The sequence below is a fragment of the Seriola aureovittata genome, chromosome 8, assembly GCF_021018895.1.
Source record: "Seriola aureovittata isolate HTS-2021-v1 ecotype China chromosome 8, ASM2101889v1, whole genome shotgun sequence".
In the NCBI taxonomy this organism is placed as follows: Eukaryota; Metazoa; Chordata; class Actinopteri; order Carangiformes; family Carangidae; genus Seriola; species Seriola aureovittata.
Window position 1 is genome coordinate 3904770 of NC_079371.1, and position 13087 is coordinate 3917856.

The window sequence follows — 13087 nt, forward strand, 5'->3', positions numbered from 1 at the left end:
CAAAAATTGTGACTCAAACCGTAATCGCAATATCTGTCAAAAGAGTTTTTGCACAGCTCCACTGTAACTCAGCGCAATCTTTCATGCAGCAACATTTCCTGTCATCGGTGTCTCGAGTTCTCAGAGACGCTCAGACTCTAAAAAGTTCAAGGAGTTCACCTTTATTTAAAAGTAAAGCAGGCGAGGGGCAGGTAAGGGGTGAAGTCCGTGGGCAGGAGGTGGTTTGTAACAGGCAGGAGCACCACACACACACACACAAAAAAAAAAAAAGCAAATGGGAGCAAGCAGGAGGTCAGAAACTGGTGGGCAAAACAGACAGGGGCTTGAACACTGCAGCTGCGATGGCATGATAGACAATCTGGCAGGGTGCAAGTGGACATAGAGCAATATATTCACTAAGGAGCTAATGAGGGAATGGAGAACAGGTGAGCAGATGGCCGTGGGGAGAATGAGGTGTCTGGGAAGGCGGGGAAGGCCGGTGGTGGGGTTACTGCAGGGCAGGCGTGAGTGGCAGGGTCTGAAATGACAAGGCATTTAGTGAAAATGGCAAAGCAGGATGAGGATGAAGGAGTAACTGAATAAAATTGTGACAATCTGAAAAAATTTAAGCAAACTCCTGCAGTATAGCCTACGTTTGCTATCCAAAATTTGAAGCTTTCATGATTTTAACAAAGTGAAATGATTATTTTTTGTGAAAAAAAAACAAACTTTGCTGCTGGAATCTGCCAGTGTTCAGTCCTCTCTGTCCTGCTGCTGTTACAGACATGCCTGCACTCACCACGACCCCCTTGCCTTCACGTTTAAACCCGTGAAGGTCTGGGACTTATGGGAAATGTTGTTTGCTAAAGGCTGCAAAAAACATAAACATTAAACAAACAATGACATTAGCTCGTTTTAAAACTAGCATATGAAGTGAGCCACGTGACGTACTGCTGAGAAAGTCTCGGTTCCAAGGCCGGATTTTTATTTATTAGCGTAGTTACAAACATCAATGGGATTTTAAATGAGCTTGGCCTCTCTATACAACCTTCAACTTTTAATTACTGTTATGGAGGATAACTGTTATATATTTTAGTCTTTTCACATTAACATTTCCACACTCTGTGCACTAGATGAACGACTGTGCTGCAGAGCTAATGTTGATCTTTCACTGGTGATACTTTCTTTCTTTATAACCGTCACCTTATGTACACATCTTATACTAATTATTTATTTACCATATTAATTTATGTTATTTAATAATTGGTGCAATATTCATTGTATTAATTAATATTATTTAATTGAGTCTATTATATAATTACTTCATTATCAGTCGCAGTACTTTATTATTTTGTATAATAATAATGTACTAATATAATTTTTTCTAGGTGTATCATATCAGTTAAGTTGCTTATTTACAGCAGACAGGTGTGAATGTGATACACATGTGCAGGGTTATGCTACTTTTGTGAATCCAGTTTTGGTGTTACTGACCTGTAATCTTTTTTAAACACCTTTGCTCCGACTATTGTTCACAGTATCTCATCTCTATCTGAACTGTAATCACTGTTGTTGTCCTGCAACGTTTTCACAGTTACTTCCAGTTAAAACTTCAAAAAGCCAACTGCTGCCTTCAGCCTGTTTATCTCCAAGCCCTTCTTCTAATAATTACATTTATACATTACTAAACTGTTCTCCCAATTACGCTGTGGTTGTTTGGGAATACAAAAGCGCTTTGGTTAAGATCACAGAAAGATTGTGCTTTTTTGATTAAATGTTAATAAGCACATTGTGTTTTCGAGTCACTGTGAACTTTTTCTGCATTAAAACAGACCATGATGTTTCTCTGACATCGGCCAAGTGCTGTGAAAGCCTTCACACATCCATAAAACGTTTAATGATGCTCTATAGTCACTATAAAATATGTTGTCAGTGAACATTGTAAAGATACTGCGCCTTGCCAAATATGTTGAAAACATAATCTGGTGGGCGTTACATTGCCTTCTAGACATATTAGCTGTTGCAAATTACTTGTATGTTAATGCAGATCCTCTGAGAAATGGTTGCCACATCTGCACAACCACACACATGGTAAGAGCAGAAGAAACTTCCTGTTTTGGACAAAAAAAAAAAAAATCCCCTAAGTGACGAGTTTAGATACTGTGATTTTGATTGTCTCTGTCGTGAAGGTTTCGGTTCACACAACAGAAAAGTACTTGCTTATGGTTGGAGCAGGATCACTGTTGTAGTTAAGGCTGGGTAAGTTGTTGTTGTTGCAAACTGCACCGCACAGTGAGGAGGTGCTGCAAAGGTTGCAAAGTCACTGCACTACATTCACCTTTGCTTCTGAACGAGGACGCTCATTTGCACATGTGCGACAGGTCCCTTGTTAGGCGGATGTAAACACGGGTCATTTTAAGCATTTAAACAAACAAGCGACTGGCAAACAAGAGCTCGCAGACTTCCTCGTTCTGGGTTTTTTTTAAAGCTGCACTACGTCGAGTGTAAATTACCCCGAGATGCAATTGTTAGGAAAATGGGATCACAACAACCTTAAAATTACATAAATCAACACGCTGCATGGTCATGTTTACCGACGCAGCCGGCGTGTGACGCCTTGTCCTCGAGGGGAACAGGAGAGGCAGATGATCTGATGTTGATGGAAGTGCTTGTTTGCTGCTTCCTCTGCGCACACAGAACTGTCTATAGGAGGATAACACCACTGATAGATAACAAACTCAAATTGTGGCGGGTGCAGCTTTAACATTGCTATTCCTATCATCCACACAACTACTGTGGGTGCGAAGAAAATCCACTCGGTGTCTCTGTTTGTAACAGAAAACACCTCTTTGTTCAACTTCAGAGGGAGTAATACCAGAAATTACGCACTCAAGGCCTCTCCCGACATGGTTAAACTACACTGGAATTGCATGATATTGCCCTCAGGCTGCAGCACTCTAGAGAGCCCCGAGGGGAGCACCTCTTCTCGGTGAATTTTAAAGGTCATGGCAGTTTCACTTCTCGCTCCCTCTCTCTCTCTCTCTCTCTCTCTCTCTCTTTCTCAGTCTCTCTCTCTCTCACCACTGAGAAAAGAACATGAGCTGATGGCCTATTGAGAATATTGTTTCCTATCTCTGGGCCCCTATAGCGCATTTCCAAACCTGCCCTTGGAAATGCATCGAAAGGCAGCTCACAGCATGGCAAAACACACAACACGCTCTTGTTGATGCCCTTGGTGCCTCTCAATATGCAGACCATAGATAATGGCATTCACCGCACAGTTGGTACTGACTTCCTCGCCCGTCTTTTGAACTGATACACTGCCTCATACTGTGCTTTGTGTTGTGCTGTCTTGGTAAACAATGAGAGCGGCATTGACGGTGAAGGAAACACGGATAATATCTAGACACCAGAAACCCCGGGGAGGATGAGCCCGCGTCTTTCTTAAGCAACATCGTCATGTATTTTTCAACAGGCAGCGTTACGGGGACACACAGGACACAGATCGAATAGAGTGAAGTTGTTCTGCCGCAGATAACAAGCTCCGCTCACCCGTCGCTGTATCTCAGAACAGGAAACAAGATAGCTTCTCAGTTTGTTGACTGTCAGGTGATCTGATCATTTACAAGGACCTTTGCCAAACAGCTGTCGCCACGTTCGGGGAATACTGTTGCGCCATCGTGAAATGTGCTGCCTGCTTTTGTTTGTTTTCATTTATCTGAATCAAATAAGCTATAAGCAGAACAAACGGGGGGGGGGGGAGGACGGTGTAATCCACTGAGATATACTGCTGATGTTGTATCTGCGGCTCCATCTGTAGCAGGGGTAGTTAACTTGCCTGTTTAAACTAGGCTTCAGTTAGCTTGATCATGCTAGCTTCACCTCATAAGAAGTAAAGGATGGCAATATGATGATATGTACCATGAGACAATATAAATGTGTCTGCTGTTTTTACATTTCTGTTATTTACTCAGAGAATATGTGGAACAGACCAACCGAACTTTGGTCAAACTCGTCTCCCCTACAGTGTCAATAATACTGAATAAAATTACACGTACAGTGATACACATATTCACTTTAGAGATAAGAAGATTCATACCATTCTCGTGCCTCACCATTGGGAGTTGATTAGCTTAGCTTAGCATCATGGCTGAGAGCAGAGGCAAACAGCTTGATTGGATCTCTCTAAATTATAAAGTAGCTTTATCAGCGTCTCTAAACTTCACTAAGTTGTCTCTCGTTTGAATTTATAAACATACCGAAAGGTTAAAACGAGTGTGTTTTTACCATATGCTAACTGTTAATCGACTCCTGGCTCTAACACCACAGTTGGTGTGAGTCCTCTCATTAAACTCAGCAATAAAGTGATTTACTGTATTTCCCAAAACTTTCAACTACAAGTTATTACATATAACTTATTGTCATAACCAGCCCTGCTTCTCTGAGGTTCCTCTCTTCTTCACACTATATAAAAATCTCTGCTGTGATGGTTAGCGCAGTTAGCATCTTTTATTTGTTTATGTTGTTTGTTAGCTTGTAATGGCAGTGGCTGACACAGTGTTAGCGGTTGTGCTAATGCTAACTTCCCTCTCTGTACTGACAAGGTTTATTCAGGTTTATTTAACCCCGCCCCCTTGTGTGTGACGTATGAAACCCTGAATCTGTTTTTATGAGACTGTCGTTGGTTCACTGCAGTTCAAGGTGATTATTTCGCTCACATGTGCCATGTGGATGTTGACAAGGTTAAAAACATGATTTTCATCTGTGAGGAGTCTTTAATAGCACCGAGCCCTCTGTGTTATGTGTGCTACACAACAAGCCTTACAGTGGCAATTATCCTTGAAAAGAAAAGTAGTCTGCCAGACCGGTTTTAAGGTCGAGCTCGTATTTTATCAATAACTTTCAGTGAATGGCAGAGGTGTTTGAGATGAGCTTTAAAGTTATGTGGAAGAGCATCGGGGGATAAATGCTCTAATTTATGTTAAAACTCACTGGCAGTAAGAATATACATCGTATTTAGCTTATGTGTTCATTATAGATGTAATAAATGCTGATACTGCTGTGTAAAAATTTATTGTCCAGCTTATGAGAAGATATTTATACTTGTAGAAGACAAGTTGAGTTGGTTTATTTTGAATAGCTAATCAGAAGAGGCCTTACGACCACTTCTGTGTGAAATGAAGTTTTCATTAACGGTTTCAACACATGTAACCTGTTTATTGATTTAAAATAACAAATGATTGCATTATGTTTTTAAGCATTCAATAACTGTTGATGCAGCGGCTCAGACTCAGACGCAGTTATGATGCATGAATAATCACTTAAAACATGTTCACATATATGTTTAACAACTGCCGTTTAATGCATTACTAAACATTTATGCAACGCTCAGATCTTCTAAATGGGGAGAGCGACTGTGAAAAGAAAGCGTTGCCCGAAGGGCTGCGTTTGGAGACGGCACTTCTATCAGACGACTGATATTACGTTGCTATCGCTGTGTGTTGAGTGTCAGACAAAAGATACGAGCAGCGTTTTAAATTCCAGCCGGTCTCTTCTGCAGCATCAGCCTGGAGGAACAGCTCCACTGGGATTGAGGGATAAACACACACATGCATACACATGGCTATTTGAGCTTTGATGGTACTTGTTGAGGGAGAGCGAGTCTGTTGTTTATTTAAAGTTGCACTGGGCAGCATTTGCACCCCAAGAAACCAGAGGGGATGCAACAGGCAATCGAAATAAGGCACTGTGGTTTCCATGTGTTCATCTGAAACTACATTTTGCTTTTGGGCATGTATAACGCTTAAAACACAAATTGTTTGCAGAGCAAGCTGTACTCTGATGTGTTTCATATTCTGTTTTTCTTTTGTGTGCTTTAGTGTAGGATTTGTTTAACACGAGCACGCCGTACGCTCGTGTGTCGGGATTTTCAGGCACCGAAATTGCCTGAAAACTGACATTCGCAGCTCAACGCCTCTAAAATCGCTTCTGATGGTTACATTTCAATCGCGGGAGACAAATAACAAAACAAAAGTCGACGTTGACTCATGTGAATTGCAAAATCGTAATTGCAGCAGCAACCTGGACGGAAGACAAATACATCGTAAACAGAGAAAATGAACAGACTGCAAGCAACGACATGAATAATGCAAACAAATATAGTGTTAATGTGCTTCTGCTGCAACATGATGTACAGATAGGCCTACTAATGTCAATCATCAATCATGCCTTTATCATATATAACATGCACTCTGGGAGGCCGAATGGCGTCATAGTTAAAATCCTTAAATTGTCTGGAAGCATGCTTTGCTCAAGGAGCCGCCAGCTGAGGCAGGTTACTCCTCCGCCTCCTTCAAGAAGCAGCTCCCGGTGTGAAGGTGTGTTACTATTAAATATCATGCAATAAAATACATTTGAACTTGCAAATGAAAAGCAAAGCCACAATTAATTTACAGCTAATTTATCCCACAAATATTCTATTGCAAGTTGAATATGCAGATGAGAGTTCATCTACACATTTATGAATCTTGCTTGGCTACAGGGTGAGCAGGTTCACAGTTAAAGATTCATAGTGACTGACACTGGCTAAATAGCTGCAGCCTAAATCTGGCTCTCCCAGGCTGATTGTTGACTGCAGTCCCATTTAAATATTTATCATATGCATATTGGACCCCTAAGGGCAGCATTTGAAATTACAACAGTCAGTCCGTTAATTGCCAAAAATGCCACACAAGCTTTGGGATCTAGACGTTCCATTTTATTATTAATGAGCCAGAGAGTGCAGTTTGACATTTATGTTGGGGCTGCAGATGCAAATGAGTGTGTGTATAAGAGTCCAAAAATGAAAGCGCATGCACTGGTAATCTGATTTGTGCTGGAAGAGGACTGCTGGTTTATAGAATTACCGATTCTGGGTTGTTGTTTTTTTTTCTGCTTAATGCTGCAGAAGTTATTTAAAAATCTAATAATAATTCAAATGTCTATGTTTATTTCAAACGCAAGTGCTACAGGAAAAACACAGGTCAGTTGATTTATGCGAGGAGAAATGCTAAGTGCTGTTAAAGTAAAAGGGACTTCTTTGGGTGAATTTAAATTGATCCCTTCCAAACCATTTATTCCTGGAAAGAGAGCAGCTTGAACATCCTGACTCTTAAAGCTCAGTGCAAAACACTTTGTATCCAGATACAAACACTCCCTTAAACCCTGACTCTGCTGCATGTATCCTCGAGTGTCACAATTACAAGCTCATTGTGTTCAACACTACACAGAGTGGTCTGCGTTCGTCTGAGTTTCCCCCAAATTCAGTCATCAATAGACGTCCTAATCCATTCAGACTCATACCACGTCTAATGCCTTTGTGCAGGTGATGTCCAAAATGATGAAATATAGCACAGACCCAGGGCTTAAAAGGTCGTTTCTAATGCAGCCTCTAATGGTCTTTCCATATGTTGTTAGCTCCTGCCACATGAATTCCATCGGGTCAGCTAAGTGGGGGGAAGCCAGCCTCTTCCATAAACATCTGCCATTAGAGTTTAGGCTGCAGAGGGCGGGATTAAAGCCTCCCAGGGTTCCTGACAAGATAACTTGTAAAAGCTTGGCGGAGGGTCAAAGGTAGCAGTTATCAGATGAGGTGCATTCCCCCGCTGAACCGTCCTGTAAAAATATATAAATCACCTGGAAAGCTGTTGCCGCCCATTTGTATCTGTCCGTCTCTGAGCCCTCTTTCCTTTTCCTTTTTGCGAGCCGCGGAGATTCGCAGAGATAAATCCTCGGCTGTAACTCCCTGAACTTTGCGGTTTACTGAGGGGAGGAAATGAGGACAGGGGAGCCGCTGACATAGTGACATTGATGAAGCACTCCACCAAGGCCTTAGACCACTACAATTTAGGAGAGATTGATTATCCAATTAACATCTGGCACGATGAGGAACTTCTCATGTTCGGAGCGGCACTAACAAGATGCAACTGTCCGGTCATGCTTTCTCTGCACATTACGTAATTCCTTGTCAGCTGGAAAGATTGAGCACGGGTCTCCACAGGGTGCTGAGGACGTTTAATAGTTTTCATAAATACATTTCCATCCTCCACGATTCTGTAATAATGTAATAAGTAACGTTATAACCAACCTCTACTATAGGACGCTGACCCCTCTACTGGCTTTGTTTGTGTGGGGATTTTATGGATTTATACATTTAGAGCTTCATGAAAATCTCTTAAAAATAAATTCCTCAGGCTACAATGATACGCTCTAAATGTTAGAAAAAGGCCATCAGAAACCATGTTCAAAGATGGAGTCCTCAAGCTGAAGTTCAAATCAAATCAAATTTGCCTTTTTTTTGCCCTTTTTGTAGGGTGTATTTCACTCTCAGTAAGACATCAACACCCTTTATCTTAATTAAAAATGCAATTAACTCTGGCTGTAAAATGGCTGGGAGTATCATCTTGGATTGTGCTGGAAGGGCAACCAGGCGTTTCTCCCACCCACCCAAACACCAGCTGCAACCTATTGGCGTCCACGCCTGTGTCCGAATGAAAAACGAGATTAAGAGTACTCCTTCGCCGTCAACATTCACGGTCGTAATGTCACGTTACACAGGTCATTAAGCTAGCAGGATAACCCATGATAAGTCCGCGACTACATTTGATCTCCCCTCCGCTCTATTGTTGAGGCAAATTTGTGTCAACACAATGGCAATAAGCTGCCCCCGTGTCAAGTCAGCCATTCAAAAACAGGATTTAAAGTCTATTGTGCTTCAGCACGCTTGATATATGTGAGGGAATTTGGGTTCAGATGTTCCTAATGACTCCCCATAGCGAGCGCATGTGTGCGCTCATTGATTTTATGCTTGTCATTCTATGTATTTCCATAAAAGCTCTGAATGCTGTGGGACCTTTCACCACTGCTGATGCTTTGATTGGAATATCAATCTGTTTTGAACGTTGGAGAAGCGCACTGATCACAAATAAGACCATTCTGAGCCTCCAAAATAAAAGCCCTGTGATTATTTCTTTTTAGTTCATTTGACTTTCATTCCAGGTTTGGTTTTCCTGAACATACTGAACTTACGGTACTGATACTGGTTTACGTTCATTCATCAACAGAAGGAGGTATGAATCCCTAGCCAGTGAGAAATTGGGGGAAAGGTGTCTTGTTGGAGAAAGGACACTCAAATGGTTGTTACTGTTTTTATGTGTTGCCTGTTGCGTTTTTTTCAGCTGGTCTCTGCGATGTGGTAACAAGCACGTATATTCTTCCATCTGGGTTAAAATTGGGAGTGTTAAACTCAAACTAAAACTCTGTAACATAATCTGATTACTTGCCATAAAATACTTTGCCTGCAGATCCCAAAGCATATGGAGTTAAATCTGCACATGGTACAGGACATGAGGGATGGAAGGAAGGATTTCTTACATTGCCCTAACAGATTACAGCTGCCAATATTTTGTATTTAGATTACTGTAATCCTTCTTTACATGGAATCTGTGACTCCTTAACCATTCACCTCTTTCTCTGGGAGCAATTAAAACACGCTCTTGAAGCTCTGGTCCAACAGGAAGCATTAGCGGACTTATGACTTCAAAGGCTGAGCTCAAATATACAACAGCGAAGTGTGTTTTCAGGCATGGCTCCTTCACAACAACAAGAGAGGCTTTCTTTTCTTCTCTGTATAATGCACAATATCGGTTTGGTCTTTGGTGTTATCAAAAGAACATGTGGGAGAAAACAGGAAAAACAAGATTTTTTGATTCTAAAGAGATTCAACAGCTGAGGGGCAACAAATGTTGAACAGTGCAATCAAAAGCAGAGGAGGAGAGATCTGAAAGTCAGTCACTAGATCCTGAACCGTTTGCATTCAGTTTCCTCACAGAGACCCTGCCAGTGTTTCCTCATACATGTGGCTGACATGTAATTTAGCCCAGCAGAGGGTGAGAGTCCAACACGTCAACACCTGCAGACATTAAAACCTTCACACCTTCACCCCTCATAAAAAATAATAATTATGCAGACGCACATTTTTGCATCGATGCCTTTACATCCTTTGCTACTGGCTGCATGTAAATGTGTTGACACCAAATAAAATAACTTCTTTTTATGACTCTCCATAGCCTGTAAAGCCAAATGCTTAAAAATGTAATAGAAGAAATGTTTCCACTTTGCCCTGCCAGCCTCAGTTTAACCCTTCCCCCCCAACATAAAGCTCTGATTAGTAATTCAATGCTGTTTGGATTGTTTTCATTTTAATGCCTTGGTGACTTTATGGCAGTAATTACCATATTTCTATAACTGCCTTACAAGCGCAGGAACAGCGTGGCATCACTTCTAATCCTAAACTTCCAGGTGAAGAGCCCGTGAGTGAAAGAAAGAAGGGAAATTACCACCAATAGCCTCGTGCAACTCTACAACCTGTTGGGCAGGAGGCCAGTTTCTCATCTGGAGTAATTCTTTCTGTCCCCCGCTCTGAATCACTGGTGACTGGGAGAAAAGACAAGAAAAAGCCATTACTTCCACCTTCACTGTACATTGTGGCTCACTTTTCCTGCTTCTGTGCAGTTTCTAATGTTACATTTCCTTTGTCGTGCATCGCCTCTCCCTCGGTCGCCTCATTGCATGCTTCCACGCCACTTGAGACATGCTACCACTGATTAGGCTAATTGCCGCCCCCCCTCCCTCACCTCCCCTCACACACACACACACACACACACACACACACACACACCACCACTCACCCCTATCTTGCCCTCCCCATGCCCAAAAAGTCAGCTGTGCCCCGGATCGGCCATTTGTCTTTGTGTAATGAAATCCCCGGGGCTCCACAAGCTGCAGCACCTCATCGCAGGAGCTATTAAACACAGAGACGCAGGTTTCTGTTGCGCTCTTATCACTGGCCTCGTTAATCCCAGACCTCTTCCACTCTGCGGCCCAGTTGCCACACTAACGCAATAACCCTAAATCAATGAGACAAGCAGTGGGATTTAACTGTTAAGAGACGGAGCCGGGGGGGGGGGGAGAAAAAAAAACTGTAAACAAACTGAAGGAGGTGTGATTGTTGTTTATAGGAAAGCTCTTGAATTTCACCGGACTGCATTTCTCCTGCTTATCTGTTTGGTAATTTGATGCTATTACTTGTCCCTCGTAAAGAGGCGCTCGCAAATAAATTGTAGAGGATGTTTTGACTTGGAGCACCAGATGAGTGGTGTGGCCTGTACGAGAACAATTTAGAAATGTACTTTTCAACTAAACTTTCTGGCAGTCAGACGAGACGACTGTTTGCTGTTTCATCCTGTTGCAGGAACAAAATTCCTTCAGTGGTAAAGTTGAAGTGAAATCAAAATGTATCTTTGTAGGAATCAGTATATTGGTGTTTGCCTACGATTTGTGGACTTAAATAAAAGTTTTATTTGATTTCCTAAAGCGATAATGCCCAATGTTGTTAATTTGATCGGTGCAATAAAGGTTGTTTGTTTTAGCAATTCATTTCCAGCGGACACAGAGGGGAGTCAAACAGCTGTGGGGCTGAATAGTGTGCACGTCCGACTCCAGCAGGGTGCAGGTGCGGGTCAAAAGACGCCAATGGAAATTGTTCCATCTGTTATTTGAGCTCTCTCTCCATTAGTCTGTGAGTGTCCAGCTTTCAACACAAGAGTGCAGGAGCTGGAGCGCTGGTGGTAAAAAGCAATGTTTGCAAGTGCTCACATTTTGAGATGATGTTAATTAGCTTAGCTTGTTAGCTTTCACTGTCTGAATGAAATACAATCTTATCAGCAGGGTGGTCGTCCCAGATGTTGAATGTCGTAAAGGTACAGACATCTGACATACAGAAGCTTAAAGGAGCTATTTGTCAATTTTGCTATTGCTACGTAGCTAACGTTAGCATTAACAGCTGCTTACAGCAGGTCTATCAGGTCTTTTCTTCTACTGAAGTTAGCATGCTAACCAGCTAGCCCCAGCCCGTCTCCTCACTTTCCGATAGCGACTCTGCAGCCTCTAATCAGCCCTGAAGAGCTGCTCAGAGGGCGTATTATAACCTCTTACTTAAAAAAAAATATAGAAATTCCAGTGTGACATTAGATTTAACTTCTCGGACCTTGTTGAAAGTACCATTAATGTCAGATAGGGCAACCTGATCTCCACACCCCCCCTTGAGTTTATTAATGACCCATACATGTCCTTGAGGAACAGTTAGCCTTTTCCCTCTATATCCCTGATTAGATGATAACAATGATGATTATAATGGACTGTCTTCACTTCGCTAATTACTTTGTGCCATTAATATACAATAGCGAGCTCTCACAATCAGCAGTGAGAGCCAAGCAGAAAATACTAATTGGATTTATAAAATCCATCGCTGCTTTTTTTTTTTTCTGCAGAAGCACAAAAGATTGGATTCGCTTCATCAAGTCAGACACATTACTCTCAACACAAACAAGATGATGTAATGCTGAGGATTAACATAGTCATTCCATGCAGTTTAATCCACACCAACAGCACATCAGGAGACAAATGGAAATGTGAGCTTGCAGCGGGAGTGGTAATACAGTTTCTAGTTCACCGGGCTGTAGTGGCTCTCGGTGTTATTTGAATGCACGCCATGAGCCACCTGTATAACCTCTGCCTCCTCCCAGCAGGAAGACCCCACTCCTGAACACGAGTGTGCGAAGCGTGATGAATGGTACTGTACGCTGTAAGTGGCGTCGTTTCACCACCTGCATGAAGCAAAAAAGAAGCTTATCCCAGCACTTTAAAAAATTAGCTTTAGCATTAAGAGGATGCGAGTCCGGCTTATGTTGTGTTGTAATTCCAGTAATTTATACCGTGTGTGTGTTTTCTCTGCGCATGTCACAGAATCATGATGAATCTAGAGGGAGCCGGTGGTCGAGAGGTGTTTATTTCATGGGCCCCTGCCCCGCTGACAGTCTTTTCATATCTGGACATGATATAGAGTCCTGACCTGGGGACATTATGCTTTGGGAGTGCAAAGATAGCTCTTCCTTTTGAAATCCAGCAGACCAGCAAATGCAGGAGCCGTGAAGCAGCTAACCCCTCTGTCTTGTGTTTCAGTTGGAGACAAAAAAAAAGAAAAGAAAAGAGGGAGCTGTAGGTAAAGTGT

The 13087-nt window shown here is 42.1% G+C and overlaps 1 long non-coding RNA gene across 1 annotated transcript; it reads right to left on the minus strand.

Moving 5' to 3' along the window:
* LOC130173942 (uncharacterized) lies at positions 1-3669 on the minus strand. Its single transcript, XR_008828525.1, has 3 exons — positions 3532-3669; positions 709-849; positions 1-517 (listed from the first exon to the last, which is right to left on the minus strand). It is a non-coding gene; the product is annotated as an uncharacterized LOC130173942 (long non-coding RNA).
* Positions 3670-13087: the final 9418 nt, after the last annotated feature.